Here is a 21,745-nt window from a genome sequence, read left to right as displayed (position 1 = left end):
CTGTGTACCGCCCCCCAAACTGATCCCCATCAAGCAAAGATTTCCACAGGGGCCCTTGTGTTCTGTCTCTAGAAGGAGAGGTAGCAACCTGCTGATCCTGTGGGCTCAGGTCTCCTTACCCATCCCTCACTCCTCACCAGCATTAGGAGACCCCATACCCCTTTCTGGTCATCACTCTTTGTTCTATGGATTGGGGCAGTGCCACTCATCCACAGAAGAGGACTTCCATGTCTATAGTGGTCTTCGCCATTTCCCAGCAAATGGCCACAAGATATCCAGTTCTTTCATGTCCTCCCAGGTAGACATCCTGCATGTCTACCCCACGTCTCACAGTTCTCTTGGGACTGCTCGGCCTGAAAGGGAAATAAGCAGATGGCTTGTCTATACCATACCTGTTTACAAAAGTTATTTCATGTGGGGAACTGAAGAAAAAAGATGGAACAGGAAGGAAGATTCTGTGTGTCGAGCCTCTGAAAACAGGAATCAATGAAACTTAAGTTCTCTCAGAAAGTGTGGGGTGCATTGTACAACTTAACTTTAGGGAGCATGGTCCAATACAGTGCTTCCCATCCTCTCTATTGTCATGGTGCACGGGGAACATGATTGTATTTGAACCACACGCTGGGGAACAAGGTAAATAAGCAAGGCCGCTCACAGCCAGAAACAATAGGCCAGGAAGCTCTGGAAACCCCAGACCCCACCAGGCCGTACTGAGAACAAGGAACTCAAGTCTGGGCACACCATTGGGAGCCTGTAGTCCAGGCAATAGAAGGGTTGATGAAAATCCAGAGGAGCTCAATCCTGTCGTCACTGATGTGTGTATTTTTCCCCTGGGCAGCTCAGGAACCAACACAGCTACTTAGTGTCTGGAGCAGCTTTCTAAAACCTTCCCTCTCTGAGCCTCGACTTCACCTCAGTCTAAAAATCACTCAGCAGCTCTGAACTCCTGATGATCAAGGGTCATTCTGATCATACATGATCAATTCTGTTTCTCTCATATAGCCAAAAAGTCAACAGTCCCCTAGGGAAAGGAAGGAAGAGAATTTGTATGATTCACACCATTACTGGGCAGTTTGTACTTTATCTCTTCCTTCCATAAAGCCAGTAGCAAAAAAACTGTTGTATTTTGATTGGTGACACCCCACAAAAGGTCTCAAGACACATCTGCTATTTTGTTTTTAATAGCTCCCGCCTTATTGCATCTTACTGCTAATGTAAAATGTCAACCAGTACATTTTTAAGTGGGCATTTTTTAAATAGTTTATTGCATCTTCAATTAAATTTATGACCTAACTAGCTGTTGCAAAGTTATATGAAAGTCATGATTGGAGTTCACAGCATTGATGCTAAAAATAACCTAACAAAAGGAAGAAGTGACTTAAATTCATGTATATGTTTATCAAATTTAATTTAATGGGTAGCTTTGAAATGACCCAGCAATCCCACTCCTAGGTTTATGTACCTGAAAGCAAATTGTGCATAGATCTGCCAAAAGACATGTGCGAGAGTGTTCATAGCAGCTTTATGCAAAATAGCCCCAAATTGGAAATAGCCCACATGTCTGTCAACAAAAGAATGAATAAATAGCTCATGCTATATCCACATAATAAGATAATACTTGGCAATAAAGGCAACACACTTCTAATACAACACGGATGAGTCTCACAATAGAAGAATAGAAGCCAGTCATAAAAGAACACGTCTTTTATTATTTCACTTATATGAAGGTCAGGAGCACATGTCTGGAGTGGTTCCTTCCAGGTGGAGAGGCAGGGATTGACTGGAAAGAGTATGAGGAACTTTCTGGAGTGCTGAACTTGTGATGCCTTGATCCAGATGGTGGTTACAAATATGTACACATGTTTAAACAGTGAGCAACACACTTTAGATTGGTGTAGTTTATGTACTTGTATATCACAATAAAAAAATTAAAATTAAAATATATTTGACATACATTGAGTGTCTGGGAAAATTTCCCCAGTCACTTAACTATCCTTTATGGTTTAAAAAACAAAAATTAGAAGTTGAATTAGGCAAGGCCAGGACCCTTTGGAAGAGAAACAGGATTAAACATCTCATCAGGGACAGGTGGAAAAACCATCCAGCAAAATTCGTAGAACTTCCTCTGCTGACCTGGCCCATCCTGAAGTCTCTCAACGTGGGGCTTATTCTACCCTTTTTGCCTCCATCTCTCATTTTCCTGATTTCTTCATCATGTCTCTCCAAATTTACACGTTGAGGTCCTAACTCTTAGTACCTCAGAATGTGACAGTATTTGGAGACAGGGTCTCAAAGACGTAACTAAGTTAAAATGAGGTCATTTGGGTGGGCTCTAATTCAATCTAACTGGTGTCCTTATAAAAAGAGGAGATCAGGCCCCAGGGGAAGGACCACATAAAGATGCAGGAAGAAGATGACCATCTACAAGCCAAGGAGAGAGGCCTCTGAAGAAACGAATCCTGCTGAGACCTTAATCTTGAACTTCTAGCCTCCAGAACTGTGAGAAAATAAATTCCTGCTATTTAAGCCACCCAGTCCATGGTACTTTGTTATGGCAACCCTAACAAATTAATACAAGGTCTTTCTCCTGGTTGAGACCACTCACATTCCAACTCTGGCTTCCACGTGGTATGGCTGCTTCACCTAAGTAGCCTTAACTTTATCCTTAATCTGTGTCCAGACCTCAGTTCCAGAAGATATTTGGCACTCTGGACACAAAACATACTCCAAGAACAAACTGCTTTAGATAAATACAGGAAGCCCAAGTTTTACTTTCTGGAAAAAGAAGGGTAGGGGGTGGAGTCTAACAAACTCACAGTAACCCAAGCAACTTCCCAGCCTCATTCATGTAAAGCCTCTCCCAAAAGGAAGTAATTATTTGGCCTAATTTAGGGACTCTTTTTAAGAAAAAGAAAGAATTGGACAATCAATCGGAAGAGATCTAGAGCATCATGTGTCTTTCTATGTTAACAGCATTTGTCAAACCATGAAAGGCTGACTTCTACTTCCCAGACATGGGGTAGACATGCTGTCCCCTATTCCTTCTGCTAAGTACTTCTAAAAAACCCTGAACATTCTGTATAAAACAAATAGCAGGAAACCCTTTCTACCTGAAAGGTAGAAAGAACAGGCCAAATCAGCTGGAGAACTTGGGACCCAAAGAATGACACGGTGGTGAGTTCCCTGGGTTTTCTTCTTACCTCATAAATCCCAGACTTGGAGCTGAAGAAACTGGCAACTGGGAATGCCAATGGGCACAGACAAAAGAAAGCCTCAATCAAAGCCTACTTTCTCTAGCCAAAGGGCCAGGAAAGGGCATCCAAGTAGGACTGGTTATTTTAAACAATAACCACTCGCCTACAAACACCACAGAAAAAACTATGGCTCACTCACACCAGAAAAGGCCAAGAGGGGAGCCTAGACTTTCATCTTTACGAACTGCAACAAGACCCCAGCTCCACTCTCCACCCCCACCTCAAGCCAGGGTGATGTCAGACAAAGCTGAAAAGGGGCCAGGACTTCACCCTATAGGATAGTAGTAACACCACCCATCAACAGCAGAATGCACATTCTTTACATGCGCCTACAGAACATATACCAAGATAGAACATACCCTGGGTCATAAACACACACACACCCGCCCAATAAATTTAAAACAGTTGAAATCATACAGAGTATGTCCTCTGATCACAAAAGAATCAAACTAGGAATCAATAACAGAAAGATAAGAAAATCTCCAGAGACTTGGAAACTAAAGAAGAGTGAACTATTATGTCTTCTTGATGCATTGACTTTTTGATCATTATATAATGTCTTTATCTGTCTCTGATAATTTTCTTTGCTTGAAAGTCCACTTTATCTTTCTCTTTTTATTGCCAACTTGCCTATATCTTTATATTTAAAGCAAGTTTCTTCTACATAGGATAGATTGGGGTGATTTTTTAAAAATCCACTTTGCCAATCTCTGCCATTTGATTGGTATATTTATACCATTTACAAGCATCGAACACTTTCCACCTAAGATTAGGGACAAGGCAAGAATGTCCATATGCACTACTCTAATTCAACGTAGTGCTGCAAGTGCTAGCTAGAGCAATAAGACAAGAAAAAGAAAAAGAAATAAAAGGCATACAGATTGGAAAAAAAGAAACAAAACTGTTCCTATTTACAGATGGTAAGACTGTCTACATATGAAATCCCGAGAATATACAAAAAAACTTCTAGAGTAAATGAGTTCAGCAAGTTCACAAGACACAAAATAAACATACAAAAACTAATTATACTTCTATATATTAGAAGTGAACACATGGGAACTAAAAGTAAAAATATAATGTAAATTAAAACTACCATAAAGTATCACTTCACACCTGTTATGATGACTATTATCAAAAAGGAAAGTGATAACAAATGTTGGTGAGGGTATGGAGAAAAGGGAACCCTTGTCCACAGTTTGTGGACATAACACTACAGACATACTTCATTTTGTAATGTTTTGCAGATTCTACTTTTTTTCTTTTTTACAAATTGAATGTTTGTGGCAACTCTGTGTCAAGCAAGTCTATCAACACAATTTTTCCAAAGCGTGTACTGACTTGCTGTCTCTGTGTCCCATTTTGGCAATTCTCACAATATTTTCAAACTTTTTCATTATTATACCTGTTATGGTGATCTCATCAGGGATCTTTCACGTAGGCATGGTAATTGCTTTAGGGCGCCATAAATCATGCCCATATAAGATGACAAATTTAATCAATAAATGTGCACATTCTGACTGCTCCACCAGCTGGCTGTTTCTCCATCTCTCTCCTTCAAGCCTCCATATGTCCTGAGATACAACATATTGAAATTAGTTAATAACCCTACAATGGCCTCTAAGTGTTCAAGTGAAAGGAAGAGTCTCTCATCTTTCACTTTAAATCAAAAGCTAGAAATGATTAAGCTTAGTGAGGAAGAATATTGAAAGCCAAAACAGACCAAAAGCTAGGCCTCTTGCACCAAACAGTTAACCAAATTGTTAATGCAAGGGAAGATTTCTTGAAGGAAATTTAAAAGTGGTACTCAGTGAATACACAAATGATAAAAAAGCAAAAAGGCCTTATTGTTGATATGGAAAAAGTGCTAGTGGTCTGGATAGAAGATCAAATTGACCACAACATTCTCTTAAGCCAAAGCCTTATCCAGAACAAGGCCCTAACTCTCTTCAATTCTGTGAAGGCTGAGAGAGATGAGGAAGTTGTAGAAGAAAAGTTGGAAGCTAGCTGAGGTCGGCTTATGAAGTTGAAAGAAAGAAACCATCTCTATAACATAAAAATACAATATGAAACTGCAAGTGCTAACATAGAAGTTGTACCAAGATATCTAGAAGATCTAGCTAAGATGATTGATGAACATGGCTACACAAAACAACAGGTTTTCAATGTAGACAAAACAACATTAAGTTGGAAAAAGATGCCTTCTAGGACTTTCATTTCTAAAGCAGAGAAGTCAATGCCTGGCTTTAAAGCTTCAAAGGACAGGCTGACTTTCTTGTTAGGGGCTAATGCAGCTGGTGACTTTAAGTTGAGGCCAATGCTCATTGACCATTCTGAAAATCCTAAGGCCCTTAAGAATTCTGCTAAATCTACTTCCCTGTGCTCTATAAGTGGAAAAACAAAACCTGGATGACAGCACTTCTGTTTATAGCATGGTTTGCTGAGTATTTCAAGCCCACTGTTGAGATCTACTGCCCAGATAAAAAAGATTCCTTCCAAAAGATTACTGCTCATGGACAAGGCGCTTGGTCATGAAGACCTCTGATGGAGATGTACAAGGAGATGAATGACTGCTAACACAAGATCCATTCTGCAGTCCATGGATCAAGGAGTAATTTAACCTTTCAAGTCCTATTATTTAAGCAATACATTTTGTAACACTATAGCTGCCATAGATAGTTATTCCTCTGATGGATCTGGGCAAAGTAAATTGTAAGCCTTCTGGAAAGGATTTGCCATTCTAGATGGCATTGAGAACATTCATGATTGAAGGGAGGAGGTCAAAATATCAACATTCACAGGAATTTGAAAGAAGTTGATTCCAACCCTCATGGATGTCTTTGAAGGGTCCAAGACTTCATTTAAGGAAGTAACTGTGGATGTGGTGAAAATAGCAAGAGAACTAGAATTGAAAGTGGAGCCTGAAGATGGGACTGAATTGCTGAAATCTCATGATAAACAATGAATTGATGAGGAGTTGCTTTTTAAGCAGGAGCAACTAAAATGGTTTCTTTAGATGGAACCTACTCCTGCCGAAGATGCTGTGAACATTGTTGAAATGACAACAAAGGATTTAGAAGATTACATAAACCCAGTTGATAATGCAGCAGCAAGATTTGAGAGCATTGACTCCAATTTTGGAACAAATTCTACTATAGGCAAAAATCCTATCAAACAGCATTGCACACTACAGAGAAATCCTTCATGAAAGGAAGAGTCTATTGATGCGGCAAACTTCATTGTTGCTGTATTTTTAGAAATTGCCATAGGCACCCCAACTTTCAGCAACCACTACTCTGATTAGTCAATAGTCAACATCAAGGCAAGCCCCTCCACCAGCAAAAAGATCATGACTCACTGAAGGTTCAGATAATCATTGTCATGTTTTAGTAATAAAATATTTTTAATTAAGGTATGTACATTGTGTTTTTAGACAAAATGCTATTGCACACCTAATAGGCTACAGTACAATGTAAACATAACTTTTATTTTCACTGGAAAACAAAAAAAAATGTGTGACTCACTTTGTTGCAATACTCGCTTTATTGTGGTGATCTGGAACTGAACCCACAATATCTCCAAGGTATGCCTGTGTGGGGGTTCCTAAAGAAATTAAAAATTAAAGCTACCACATGGCCTAGAAATGCTTCTTTTCTGGTATATACCCTAAGGAGATAAAATCACTACCTCATAAAAATATCTGCTCCTATGTTCACTGCAGCATCATTCACAATAGCCAAGATATGAAAACAACCCAAGTATCTGTCAATAAATGAATGGATAAAGAAAACAAGAAAATGTAGTGTTGGTGTATGTATCCACACATGCACACAATGGAATATTATTCAGCCTTAGAAAAGGAGATCCTACCATTTGCCACAGTTTGAATGGACCTAAAGGATATTACGTTGAGATAAATCAGACACAGAAAGAAAAATGTTGCATGATCCCACTTACATGTGGAATCCTTTTTAAAAAAAGTCTAACTATACAGAGATATAGAATAACACAGTAGTTACTAGAGTGAGGGACAGGGGAGGGGAGGAAATGGAGAGATGGGGTCAAGTCACAAAGTAGCAGATATGTAGGATGAACAAGACTAGAGATCTAATGTATGAGAGAACTATAGTTAATAAAATCATATGGTACTGAGAATTTTTGTTAAATAAGTAGATTGTAACTACTCTTGTTACTATCTATGTTACCATAGAGAGTAAAATATTTGCTATAGTAAAACAAATTTGCATATTTATCATCTCACAGATTATTATTTTACTATCTATATGTATCTCATAACATCATGTTGTAAATCTCAAATATACACAATTAAATTTATTTCCAACAAAGAAAATTAAAACACATATAATACTATTTATGTTTACTTTAAAAATTAAATACTTAGGTGTAAATCTGGAAAACTATATACGGGATCCATATGCTGAAAAATGCACAATGCTGATGAGAGAAATTAAAGAGGATCTAAATAAATAAACATATTTGCACAGATTAGAAGACTCAACATAATAATGATATCAATTCTCCCCAAATTAACACAAAGTTTGAATGCAATTTCTATCAAAGTCCTTGCCAGAGAGACAAAATATTGTTCTGAAATGAATATGACAAAGCAAAGGAACTAGACTAGTTTAAAAAATTGAAAAAAAGAATAGTGGGAGAAATCAATCTGTCTAATTTTGAGCCATTAGATAATATGTAATGTTAAATGTTACTTCTGAATTAAGGAATATTATATAAGTAATCAACACTGTGGTATTGGCAGAGGAATGGACACATTGATTAATGAAACAGAAAAGAGAATCCAAAACTAGACTCACACAAGCCAGACACAATGGCTAGTGCCTATAGTCCCAGCTCCTCAGGAGGCTGAGACAGGAGGATCACTCAAGGCCAGGAGTTTGAGGGTGTGGTGCACTATGATTGCATCTGTGAATAGCCATGTACTCCAACCTTGGCAACATAGTGAAACCCCATCTCCAAAAAAAAAAAAGGAAGAACTCAACTCAGACAAATATGCCCAACTGACTTTTGACAATGATGAACATGCAATCCAGCAGAGTAAACAGCCATTTTCAATAAATGGTGTTAGAGCAATTGGACATCCACAGGCAAAAAAAAAAAAAAAAAAAATGAACCTAGACCTCCATCTCATGCTTTCTCCAAAAATTAATTCAAAATAGGCCACAGGCTTAAATGTAAAACTGTAAGATGTTTAGGGGGAAATATAATAAAATGTTCATGAATTAGAACTAGGCAAAGACTTCTTAAGCTTGATACCAAAATCATGATCCATAAAAGAAAAATTGATAAATTTGACTTCATCAAAATTAAAAGTTTTTGTTTTGCAAAAGACACTGTTAAGAGGATAAAGAGACAAACCACAGATTGGGAGTAAATATTTGCAAACCACATATTCAACAAAGGATTAGTATCTAGAATATATAAAAAACTCTCAAAACTCATCAGTCCCGGTTGAAAAATGGGGAAAAGACATAAGGAGCATTTCACAGAAGAGGGTATTCGGATGACAACGAATTTACGCAAAAAGATATTCAACATCTTAAGCCAGTAGGGAAATGTAAATTAAAACCACAATGAGATATTACCACAATCCATTAGGATAACCAGGATGCAGAGAAACTGTATCATTCATGCATTGCTGGTGGGAATGCAAAATGGTATAGCCACTATGTAAAACAGTTGGCAGTTTCTACAAAAATAAACTTGCAACTACTATATGACTCAGCAATTACATTCCTAGGCATTTATCCCAGAGAAATAAAACTTACATTCATACCAATACCTGAGCACAAATTTTTATATCTGATTTCTTCCTAGTAGTCAAAAACTAAAAACAACCTAGATGTCATTCTTTTTTGCAGGGGAGGAAGTCTCGCTCTGTGGCCCAGGCTGGAGTGCAGTGGCGGGATCTCGGCTCACTGCAAGTTCCGCCTCCTGGGTTCACGCCATTCTCCTGCCTCAGCCTCCCCAGTAGCTGGGACTACAGGCACCCACCATCACGCCCAGCTAATTTTCATATTTTTAGTAGAGACAGGGTTTCACTGTGTTAGCCAGGATGGTCTCTAACTCCTGACCTCGTGATATGCCCTCCTCGGCCTCCCAAAGTGCCGGGATTACAGGCATGAGCCACCGCACCTGGCCAACCTAGATGTCTTTCAGTGAGTGAATGGTTAAACAAACTTTGGTACATTCTTACCATGGAATACTCCTCAGTAATAAAAAGAATTTAACTATTGATACACATAGTCTCTAGAGAATTATGCTCAGTAAAAAAGCCAATCCCATATTTAATTCTATACCTAACATTATTGAAATGACAAAATTATAGAAGTGGGGAACAGATTAGTGGTTGACAGTGGTTAAGAAGAGAGGGAAGTAGATGTGGCTACAAAACACCAACATGAGGGATCCTGGCAATGATGGAATTGTTCTGTATCTTGACTATATCAATATCAATATCCTGGTTGTGATACTGTGCTACAGTTTTATAGAATGTTATCATTGGGGGAAACTGGGTAAAGGGTACAGGAGATCTCTCTGTATTTCTTTTTTATAACTGCATGTGAATCTATGGTTATTTCAAAATAAAAAGTTTAATTAAAAACACACACACGGAAGAGAAAAAGGTCATATAAACAGTAGAAGGAGAAAATTCTCAAAGTAGACTCTGGTTCAGCACACTATTCGTGATCCAGGTGCATTTTATGAGCACAGTCTTTCTTAGCATTTTATTTGTAATAATCCAATAGGGAAGAGAAAGGAATAAAACAAGGTCAGCAGAGTGAATTTGTTTTGCCAACGCAAACTCGCTCCTCACCAGCAATTGAGCCTTGAGTGAGAAAGGGAGCACAGGTTGTGGTGGTGTTGGAGCCCCACCCAAAAGAGGTCCTCCAGCTGTGTGTTGGCTTCTCCTTGTAAACAGGCAATGGGAGAAGATCTGATAAGGGTCCCGCTTTGCTGAACCCTGTGTTCCCGATTCCCAGAAAGACAGGAAGTGTGGTGAAGTGTGGCACAAACACATATCAAGACCAGAAAGGACTCTCCTCACCTTTTGATAGTTTTGTGGTGTCATCAACAGACAGCTGAGATGCAGATGAGCATGGAGAGTTGCTCCATTTCTTCCTGCCCAGAGCACTGGGGAGGGAGGGCAGTCCACCGGGGGTGGGGCATCAGGAGTCCCGGAAGGACACAAGGAGTGACTGAGCAGCCACAGAACACAGACCCTACTTCTGGGATGTGGGCCCCAGCATCTAAGGAAATGCTCCCTTCTCACCCTGTGATAAGGCCACTGACATGACCCAGCTCCGCCTCTGTATTAGTCAGGGTTCTCTAGAGGCACAGATACTACAAGATTTTTTTTTTTTCTTTTAGGATTCTTTTTTTCTGGTATAGTCAAGGATAGGAAAGGGGTTGTGATGGTTAATACTGAGTGTCAACTTGATTGGATTGAAGGATACAAAGTGTTGATCCTGGGCATGTCTGTGAGAGAGTTGCTAAAAGAGATTAACATTTGAGTCAGTGAGCTGGGGAAGGCAGATCCAACCTTAGATAGATGATTGATAGATGATTGATAGATAGATAGATAGATAGATACATAGGTGGATACATAGATATATAGACAGATACATAGATACATAGATAGATATAAAGGGGAGTTTACTAAGTATTAACTTACATGATCACAAGGTCTCACAATAGTCCCCAAACTGAAGAACTTGGAGTTCGATGTTCCAGGGCAGGAAGCATCCAGCACAGGAGAAAGATGTAGGCTGGAAGGCTAGGCCCATCTCCTTTTCATGTTTTTCTTCCTGCTTTATATTCACCGGCAGTTGATTAGATTGCGCCCACCAGATTAAGGATGGATCTGCCTTCCCCAGCTCACTGACTTCAATGTTAATCTCTTTTAGCAACTCTCTCACAGACATGCCCAGGATCAACACTTTGTATCCTTCAATCCAATCATGTTGACACTCAGTATTAACCATCACAACCCCTTTCCTATCCTTGACCATACCAGAAAAAAGGAGATAGAGCAATGGTTGAAAAAAACATGACAGGAGATTCTTTTATCAGCACCTAACATCTGACCTCTGACCTCTGGCTTGAGTGCAGGGGAACTGAGAAGAGGAAGAGGTAAGGAACGCCACTGTAGCTCTTACATTTTTCATCAGAGTACTACCCCAGACATCAGGGGAGGTGAAGTACATGCCCTAGGGGACCCCAAGGTGCAGCTTGAAGCAATTCACTGCATACTAAAAAGTCTTTGATTTTGTGTGTTTGCATAAGACTCCATGCTACATCTGTTTTATCACTGTAAAAAAAAAAAAAAAAATGATGTGTCGAACTACTCATCATTGAGCAACATGAACTTTCAGACAGGTGGCCATATTTGATTCCTGGCTTTGGGCACAGATGTCATGTCATGCTTGGCTGAGAGTCTGGGCTCTGGAACTAAACTGCCTGGATTCAAGTTATGTCTCTACCTCTTGCTATAACAGATACTTTGGGCAAGTTCCTAATCTTTCTGTGCCTCAATTTCTTTATCTATATCATGGGGGTAGCAGCAGTGCCTACTTCAGAGTGTTGTTGAAAGGATTAGGAGTTAATATGCATCAAATACTTCGCATGTGTGTTCAATAAGTGTTCGTTTTTATTATTATGAGTTACTTTCTGAAACTCTACACCAGTTCCTAGATCCTACTTGAAAAGCAGTGGATGATACAGCAAAGATAAACTTGCCAGGGAAAAACCTGAACATTGATTTCTATTTCAGAAATGTTTTTGTTGTACTGGCAAGAACCTTTTAGCATAGACTTGTATTCTAACCACATTCAAGTCAGAGTCCTGAGTACATTACAAATGAAACCTGTCTCCTCTTTTTTTTTTTTCACCAAGCTGGCTAAGGAGTCTTGCTCCATGAAATGAAATGCTGAATAGTATAAAGGAGAATGCACAGGGAATTGGCCCTGCAGTTTTACGTATTGACACTCTCCATACTCTCCCTTTTTTCCAAGTGGATAAACACCATGTTTCCACGATGGTGACAGTATCCATGTCCTCCGCGGCAGCCACTTTGTCGGCTCCATTAGGGAAGTCTGAAAGGTTGTGGAGAACATCAACAGGGTTCAAATGCAGGCCTCCTGTGGCAGGCTCTTAGTTGGAATGTGGTACAACGAGAACCTTCTGAAGCTCGCCCAAGTTAAACACAGGATTTGTCACACACACGGCAAGGACATAAAACTGGTGTATGGTGGTGCCTCTGGTTTTCTGAAGTGCAAGACCCTAGCCCAGCAGTTAGAATTGGGACCCCAGAGCTCTGCACTGGGGGTGGCTGCTTTAGTGAGTTTCCTTTTAATCGAATAGGCTTAAAAACCAGAATCCTTTGTTGTGTGCAAGAAACAGTCACCAGCTGTTTTCTGTTTCCACTGAGGGCAGGACAAGAGGAAATAAAATGGATCAAACAGCACGGACAGGATTTAGCTTAGATACAAGAGAAAACATCCTGATAGTGAGGATTATTGAACAGTCAAGGAGAGTTATGTGACGAAGTAGACAATCTCCTTCCTGAATTTTTTTTTTTATAAAACCCCAATATGGCTGAGGAGAAGGCTCTCTGAATCACTGACTAGCAGCCAACAGTACTGATTTACTAACTCCTGATTTTCTGAAATATTGGTGGAGCATGAAAGGCCCTCCAGGCTAAAAAATGTACCACATTCTACCATAATCTTGGTTAATGGCCTTCTCTTTTAAAAAGTATTAAATACTGCCAAGTGATCCCATATATCAGCCATTTCTACCAGTAAATATCACCAGAATCAGATGACTTCCTAAAGCCCAACCACGATGCTCCTCCCAGGGAATGAGGTTTATAGAGCTCATGAGAAAAGTCCTGGATCCATCCTAGACCACACACTGAGGTGAGCCCTGGGTGCCAGAAGGAAGGGCAGCTGGGAAGTTGGAGAGGATGAAAGGGAAGCAGGAAGACCCTGCACCCTTCACCATCTTCATTATGGTTTTATCCAAGTCCCCATCGACCTGCTGAGGATGCTGAAAATCCTCTCCAGCCCAGCTCTTGCTCCATCCTATGAATTTCTAATGTGGGAATTAGAAGACTGTCAAGATTCCTTCTGGACTTATGGTCCAATCCTGCAATACCTCTGTTTCCCCAAAAGCCACATATTCTATCTATAAAAGAAGCTCAGAGAGTCCCAAAAGGGAGGAACCCTGACATGGACCAGGGCATGATGAAATCATTAGGGATGCCATTGGGCCATCATAGGAGAAGAGCTTGTACTAGGAAAAGCAAGAGCTTATATATACTTTAATGACAATAGTTGACATTTATAAAGCCAGTAAAATATTACAAGAGCTTTTATAGATCATCTCATCTAATTCTTACAACAAGCCTCTATTATACCATGCTAGAATCTGAGGAGTTATCACACACAAAGAGGTTAGAATTATTCCAACTTTCCCAGCTACGGGTGGAGGAGTTGGACACACACTCCTTATACTCCCTGCGAGTGTGACATATGAAGCTCTCTTCTCTTTCTTGAGTCTCTGCTCCCTTGGTTCTCTCTTCACTCTTCTTTCCAATGAACTTATGGAGTGAGACTGGATACATCAGGATTGGGAGGCACCAAAGAGGTCCTGAGAAACATAGCAAGGAATGAGAGGTTCAGACCAGGAATCAAGGGAGATGGCTAATCCCTTTGCCTTTCAATCATGTCCTCCTCTGGTAGTAGAAGAAGTAAACCCAAAGGAAAATACTCTTGCTGCCACTCCTGTCTCCCATAACCAATCACCCACTTGTTGGGCCAGAAGAAAGCTTCAAAATCTTTATTAACATCTCACTCTAGGTGCCAGTACTGGGACTAGCAATCAAAACGAAACCTGTTTGCTGTTCCTCTCCTTACATACAATCTGTCTTGTTTTAAGACATCTCAGACCCATTTCTAACTCAGGCATACATTCACCATAGCAGCACCGCCCAGTCAGTAAATCATGATGACAACAATAAGGGTGTGACCAGCTGGTTGCACCAGCTCTGCTGTGCCACCACTGCTGCAATCCCCGTGCAGCGCCTGATAATGTTCAAAGCACCCCATTTTGCTGCCTCGGCAAATTAAGGGAAAAGGTAGAAACAAATACCTGTGTACAGAGAAGAGCGTGCTGGAGAGGGAGACGGGGAGCCTGGCCTCAAGCTAGTGTTAGGTGTGGAGGGTCCGTAAGGCTTCTCCAGGCTTACTCCAGTCCTGCAGACCACCTGTGGATCTTGTCACCAGCAGAAAGCAGAATGTCTTGAATCCTACTCCTGGAACTCTCTCGGCTTTTCCACATGGTGTCCCCTTTTACAGGACATCAGGCACCGTGAAGCTAAGCTTGGCCTTCTGGCTCCGCTTCGACTGTCTTCTTGCCTCCCGAGTTCAAAGAAAGAAAGGAAGTGGAGCGCCAAAGGAGGCCAACCCGCGGGAAATGTTTGACTTTCGAAAGGACTTGAAGTGAGAGAGGTCATCCTAGACGTTGAAGAGGGAATGTTTCAGAAGAAGGAAGAGCCCAGCAGGAGAGAATGTGGAAGACAGAAGAAGGGATTGACCCTTGGAGCAAATACAGCCGGATTCTCTCTTTCTGTCTTTCAAGAAGAAAACAGAAGTGTCTGGGAGCTGCTGGTGGTTCTCAGATAAACAAAGCAGGACACTGTGCTCATTCCTTTACATTTCAGTGATTGCCCTGAAAGGAAAGATGTCCATAAAGCAGTAGTGGAAGGGTTTGGGTTTTGGGGTTTTTGCATTTTTGTTTATTTTTAAAGTGACTAGCTAATTACTTTTGCTGCGTGCGAGGATTTAATTCCAAGCTCACCTTCTCACATCAAGCCCAGAATGGTAACAGTGGAACTTTTCAGGTAAAGAAAAGGCATTCTTTTCACCTTTAGGATATTATTTAAATAAAACTTCAGAAAACGAAGAGGATGTGGGAAGAGGACAGTTGCTCTGACTCTGGCAAGAGGCTTAAAATGAGAAAAAGAGATGCAGGCAGGAGCCCACAAAAAGGCCAAGAAAGATAATGAAGGAAGAAAAAAAAATGGGGTCACAAAGAATGTGTGAACAGTAGAAGGTCTGATCCGCCATTTGTTTGTCCCTTCTTCTAGCTCTCCCATTGGGCAAGGTTGAATCCAAGAGAATTTGAATGATGATAAGTGGAACTCAGTGTTCCACCATCCTCATCCTCATCCTCCATATTCAAGCACCTACTTGATAACCCAGCTCACACTTTCTTCCATGAGAAACTGGAAAGGAAAAATTCCTGGAGGATTTACAGGAAGTGCTGTGGGGCCAGCCCTTGACCAACTCTGTTGAAAGTCAATGATGGGATGGAGAACTACTTTTTACAGCAAGGCTCAAAGCCCCAGAGATGGTATGAATGGGTGTTTTCTTCTTCCTCTCAGGTTGGCTTCTATGTTGAATCCCTGGATTTTGAGATGAATAAAATATTCCCTGTGAAAGTAGCCTGACTTTCATATCAGGCAACTTTCAAGAGTTTTAGGTTTATTAGGAACAGAAAGCCACTAAGAGGGTCTTGTCATGATCTAGGAGCCTCAAACGTACAAAAAGATCTAGCAGTACTCAGTAGTTCTTAGTGGTGGCTCTTGAATGGAAAAAGGGATAGACGGGGGGGGTCTGAAAATAGGCAATAAAAACTGAGTTTCTGAAGTTTGCACAGGGGGGCTTTTACAGTCTAAGTGTATACAAAGATACTGAACAAACACATTGAATTTTCCACTGTAAATTTTTTGACCTATCTAAAACAAACAATTAACAAGAAAGAAAACCTGCATAAACAAAATTTTCTTTTGACTAGTCCATTAAAGAGCATTTAATAGCCACACACCATCAAACTGATAATCATTAAAAGAAAGGATAAGAAAAAGATCTCAAAGTGGGAGGGAGAAGGGGAAGATTCCAGATAAGGAGATGTGTTTCCTACAAACAAGTATGCAAACAAAATAGATCCTGCAAAAGGCACTGCTTAAGGGAAGGAAGTTAAACAATGGCTTTATTGATTTAAGACATGTGGATTTCATTAGGGAAGCAGAATGCACAAAAAATGGATTGCGATATCTGAAACGAGGCAAGGAGCAAAATTAGGTCACAGGGCTCCTCAGACAAAAGGAATGATGAATCTTTATTAGGTAATTGGACTCAGAGGTAAGAGGAAAAAAATAACTCTTCCCAACCCCACTTCGGATAGTGTTTAAGCCTTCAAAGGTAAATCTACATGCTGAACTGTATGGCAAATCCCAGGGACCTACTCTTTTCGACACAGCATCCGCACTGCCAAAGAATCCCTCAGCCAGAAACTAGAGGTTCCCCAGGAAAAAACTCATGCTGATATGGAAATAAATAACGTAGAGATCAAAGCAATGCGTGTAAGATGTCCCAATGGCCCCAACGTGAAGCTTCAGCTGAATTCAAAAGTAATAAAGTAGCAATAATAATATTTTTTTACTGGGATAGACATTTTCCTCTTAAGAGCTCATAACCCATGGTAGCTTATATAAAAGCTGATATGCTCTTCATGTGGGAGATCATTTTTAAAATAGTGGACAACAAAGCAAAAATCACTGAACTGCTCTAGTGAAAAAATTTTCACGTCAACAAATACTTAGAAAGTGCGATGGGAATACTTTTGCCCAAACCTCTTAATTCAGTTTTGACCCTATGGTCTGACATGCCCAGTCAAGACAAAAAATTTTAATTAAGAGAAATAGGACTTTTAAGTTCTGTTAAGTTATGTCTTTCTTCCTGTCTCCTTCCTTCTCTGCATTGCTTTTTCTAAAATTTTCTCACCTGTATCTTATGACCTAGCTGCCTCTTCCTGCTTCCCACCAAGAGCTTGATCCCATAAAACTGGCCCTTCGCTGATATCCTTGCACATCTGGTCTCCCCAGGATTCCATTTCCCCTAAGACCAGTCCAGGGAAGAGCTATTCACGTAAACCAATCTCAGGAAGGAGTTATTGGCCTAGTAATTTTCCAGATCAGATAAGATTTACACTCAAATTGTTGCCTTAGATACATTTCAACACACAATGTTATCAATTGAGCCAAATAACTATGGAAGAATTTACTGACCAAAAAATGTAATAGCTTTTTATATCAAAGATAAATAAATGATTTTTTAGAGCACCTGATTTGTACAAGGTGTCCCGTTAAACTCTTTGAAATGACACAAATACAGCACTTAACCATCCTGAGTCCGAGGACTACAGACTTCATGAAAGAAGTAAGCCAAGCATCTTCAGTGTAGGGCTGGTGTGTGGCACAGGGAGGTATACAGAGACCTTTGTGGAAGTTCTCTGTATGGAGGAAGGGCTTGGAAGGGTTTTCCCCTAGGTGAAGGGATTGAGGAAAGATTTGCTAAGTAGTGCTTTTGTCTGTGTTTTGTAGAAGGGTTCAACCAGTATAGGGAGGATTAGGGCAGATTAAAAAATCTTGAGCAAACATGTGAAAAGTCCTACCAGGTGGTTTGCTCCCTTAGACAGCCCTCAGGGATGTCATAGTGATGGAAGGCTTTAATGGCATAGACAAGGAAAGAGGGGTCCCAACGTCAGGCTTCCAACTCACAGCCTCCCTGCCAACCAGTGTAATCCAGGCTGGGAACCCAATTGCCTCCTGATGGATGTCATGGATAGAGCTATGTGGGAGGAGAAAGGGCCAGAAAAACATGTTCAGATTCCATGTGACAGGCCCCAAATGCTATGCCAAGGAGTTTGAACATAATTCCAAGGGAAACAGGGAGCCTCAGAAAGCACGAAAATAATGTTTTCAGACTCCTACATAGGCAAGTGTGTGTGACTATGTGTGGGTGTATGTGTGAGTGTATGTGCAGGTGTGAGTCTGTGTGTGTGTGTATGTTCATATGTGCATCTGTGTGGGTGTGTATAAGTGTATGCGTCTGTGAGTGTGCACATGTGTAGATTTAAGGGTTTGTTTGTGTGTATGCAGGTACGTGAGTGTTACGTGTCTGATTGTGTGTGTTAATGTGTGAATGGGGGTGTGTTAGTCCATTTCAGGCTGCTGTAGTGAAATACCTTGGACTGGGTAATTTATAAACAGCAGAAATGTATTGCTCACCATTCTGGAGGCTGGAAAGTCCAAGATCAAGGTGCCAGCAGATTTAGTGTCTGGTGAGGGCTCGTTCCTCATAGATGATGCCTTGTATGTTCCTCACATGGCAGAAGGGGAAGGGGCAAACAAGCTCTGTCAAGCCTCTTTTGTAAGAGCTCTAAACCCATTCATGAGGGCAGAGCCTTCATGACCTAATCACCTCTCAAAGGCTCCACCTCTTAAGATGATTGCACTGGGGATTTGGTATCAACATATAAATTTGGCAGGGGAGTGGGGGGCACAAACATTCAGACCATAGCAGGGGACAGTGGGGGAAGGTACTGACAGAGATGAGCTAGTCAGTATAGAGGAGAACTGAGCTTCATGCAGTGGGGACTTGATGGACTCTGATGTCAATCAATAGTTCCACCTCATTGTTGATGTATCCCAGCCTTGGGAGGGAGGGCTGTCATCCTGAGGGCCTCTGCTGCCCAACCGGGAGCCAAGCCTCTGGCATTGACTCTCTCTGACATCCCCTGCCTGTCACTGAAGGCTGTCATTCACCCCTGCTTGCTTCTTCCCTTAGGGAAATGCAGGTCTTCTTCTTCTCTTCTTCCTGCCTTATTATTATTATTATTATCATTATTATTATTATTATTTTTGAGATGGAGTTTCATCCCTGTTGCCCATGCTGGAGTGCAATGGCACAATCTCAGCTCACTGTAACCTCCACCTCCCGGGTTGAAGTGATTCTCCTGACTCAGTCTCCCGAGTGTCTGGGATTACAGGCACACGCCACCACACCCAGCTATTTTTTTTTTTAATTTTTAGTAGAGACAGGGTTTCACCACATTAGCCAGGCTGGTCTTGAACTCCTGACCTCTCCACCCGTCTAGGCCTCCCAAAGTGCTGGGATTACAGCCTTGAGCCACTGCGCCCGGCCCTTCCTGCCTTATTTTTTTAAAAAGCATATATATACACACACATACACAGATACACACACACACGTAAACACATACACATATACATATGTAGATGTGTTTGTACATATATATGTGCATATATAATTTTTAAAACAGAGAACAAGGAAGAGATATGTGATAGGGTTTTATTTTAATCCTGTTTTTTAACCTGTCATTGATTTGCAACAGGACCTGGGACATGTTATGCAACTAATTTCTTCATTCTAAAAATGTTGGCCAAAAGCCTAATGCATGCCCAGCACTGTGTTGCCTCTTGCTGGAGTTACTTTCAGGAACAAAAACAGAGACAGAACTTACTAATAGGGGAGCTAGACATTACAACAAATTACACTGATCTGGCAACTACGTGGAGGAAAGGGCTGGGGTCAAACGTACAGGGTACTATGAGAAAGTGTATTTGGGGGCCCTAATTTCCTCAGTGGGAATTGGAGGAAGCATCTTCCTTTGTTAATCGGGGATACTGGCACTGACCTGAAGGGGCTGCTGTGAAGATTATACCATATGCCCCGGTGCCTGATAAAACGGCGGTGATTATTATTGCGGTGGAGGCCCGGTCCCAGACCACTGCAGGAAGGCAGCAGGCTGGGACGCACAGAGACCATAGCAGCCAGAGACGGTCAGTCAAGGGCAAAAATGTCCAAGAGCTGGAGCCCAGACCTGCGAGAGAAGCTCACAGAGCCCAGCCCGGGGAGGCCTGCCAGCAGTCAAGCCAATTCCCCTACTCCTGGCACAGGAGGAGAGGGACACTGCCGCCACAGTCTCCAGCCCTCCCACCAGACGCAGCTCTAGGTTCTGTTTTCCACCAATCCACAGCAGAAACCAAAAGAAGAAATACATATGACAGAATCAAAGCCATGCACAGTTTTCCAAGTTACAGCTATCTCTCAGGTCAATCCCCAGTTTCAAGTCTCCTTTGCTTCTGAAGTGTTCAAAGTAGCTGAACACAACTTTTCCATTACCCAGCAACTCCAGTGACAGGAGATGCTCTGTGTTCCCTGAATCATTGGCCTACTGAAAATAATTTTAGTGGGGTGTTTTAAACTATGGTTAAAAATAAAATAAAATAAAATAAATAAATAGCATTTTAAGCCATTTTAAGTGCACCATTCAGTAGCAGTAAGTACATTCACATGTTGTACAACCAGTCCCCCATCTATCTCCAGAACTCCTTTCCCCTCACAAAAAGAAACCCTGTACCCATTAAACAACAACTCCCACACCTCCTTCCCCAGCCCCCGGTAGCCATCATTCTACTTTCTGTCTCCATGAATGTGCCTATTCTAGGGACGCCACACAAGTGGAATCAGACAGCATTTGTCCTTTGGTGTCCGGCTTAGCATAACGTCCTGGTGGTTCTAGAAGTTAATGCAGTGTCCACATGTGGATGAAGCTGGGAAACAGGTTAAATGCTGAGTGAGTTTTATATTACAGCAGAGCATCGCGAAAGTCAGCAGCGCTGTAGGTCCGGCCTCATGAGCTGTTTGACTGGGTGGAAGTCACTTAACCTCTCTGTGCCCAGGCTTCCTCACATACAAAATGGAAATAATGACAGTACATATTCATAGGGCTTTCATGAGGATCAAATAAATTACTATATGTAAGACACAGTAATACCTGGCACACTGGGGACACTGGACAAATATTAATATAATTTAAAATAAAGCACACACATGAACATATGTCTAAATATAAAATTACAGGCCCGGCACGGTGGCTCATGCCTCTAATCCCAGCACTTTGGGAGGCTGAGGTGGACATATCACCTGAGGTCAGGAGTTCGAGACCAGCCTAGCCAACATGGCGAAACCTCATCTCTACTAAAAATACAAAAATTAGCTAGGCATGGTGGTACATGCCTGTAATCCTAGCAACTTGGGACGCTGAGGCAGGAGAATTGTTTGAACCCGGGAGTTGGAGGTTGCAGTGAGCCAAGATTGCACCATTGTACTCCAGCCTGGGTGGCAGAGAGAGACAACGTCTAAATAAATAAATACAAATATAAAATTATAAAGTTTCTATCCTCACACAACAGATTTTTATGTGATTATGATTTAAAAAATAAAACCACTCTCAAAAAGAATACCTTATATTCATCTAGAAATTAAACATGAATTTTCTGTTGGAAACATAGAAAGAAATTTAAATTCATCTATGACAGCCCTCAATCTTAAGAAAAAGATAAGCTCTAGAAGGATTCTAAGCAAGTTTAGAAAAGATATGCCCCAGACTTCCATTTGACAGTCTCCACAACCATTCAAGAAATGAGAGGTAAAACTTAAAACACTCTGTGATAAAGCAAAATATTGCAAAATTGGTAATGTTCACAAGTTGAGATCTAGAAATACTATAAGCCGTAAACTTCA

At 41.0% G+C, this 21,745-nt stretch overlaps 1 long non-coding RNA gene across 2 annotated transcripts; it reads right to left on the bottom strand.

The window, feature by feature from the left end:
• Positions 1 to 11,304: 11,304 nt before the first annotated feature.
• On the bottom strand, positions 11,305 to 18,748 carry LOC126952518 (uncharacterized). Of its 2 annotated transcripts, none has more exons than XR_007724921.1 (3): positions 18,427 to 18,748; positions 14,445 to 15,023; positions 11,305 to 13,943 (listed from the first exon to the last, which is right to left on the bottom strand). It is a non-coding gene; the product is annotated as an uncharacterized LOC126952518 (long non-coding RNA). The 2 variants fall into 2 exon arrangements; XR_007724922.1 differs by having other exon boundaries at positions 14,445 to 14,809; positions 18,427 to 18,740.
• Between the last annotated feature and the right edge of the window lie 2,997 nt (positions 18,749 to 21,745).

Source organism: Macaca thibetana, chromosome 4 (assembly GCF_024542745.1).
Source record: "Macaca thibetana thibetana isolate TM-01 chromosome 4, ASM2454274v1, whole genome shotgun sequence".
Taxonomy (NCBI): Eukaryota; Metazoa; Chordata; class Mammalia; order Primates; family Cercopithecidae; genus Macaca; species Macaca thibetana.
Note: the sequence above shows the minus strand (reverse complement) of the source record. Positions and strands in the feature narration are given on the sequence as shown.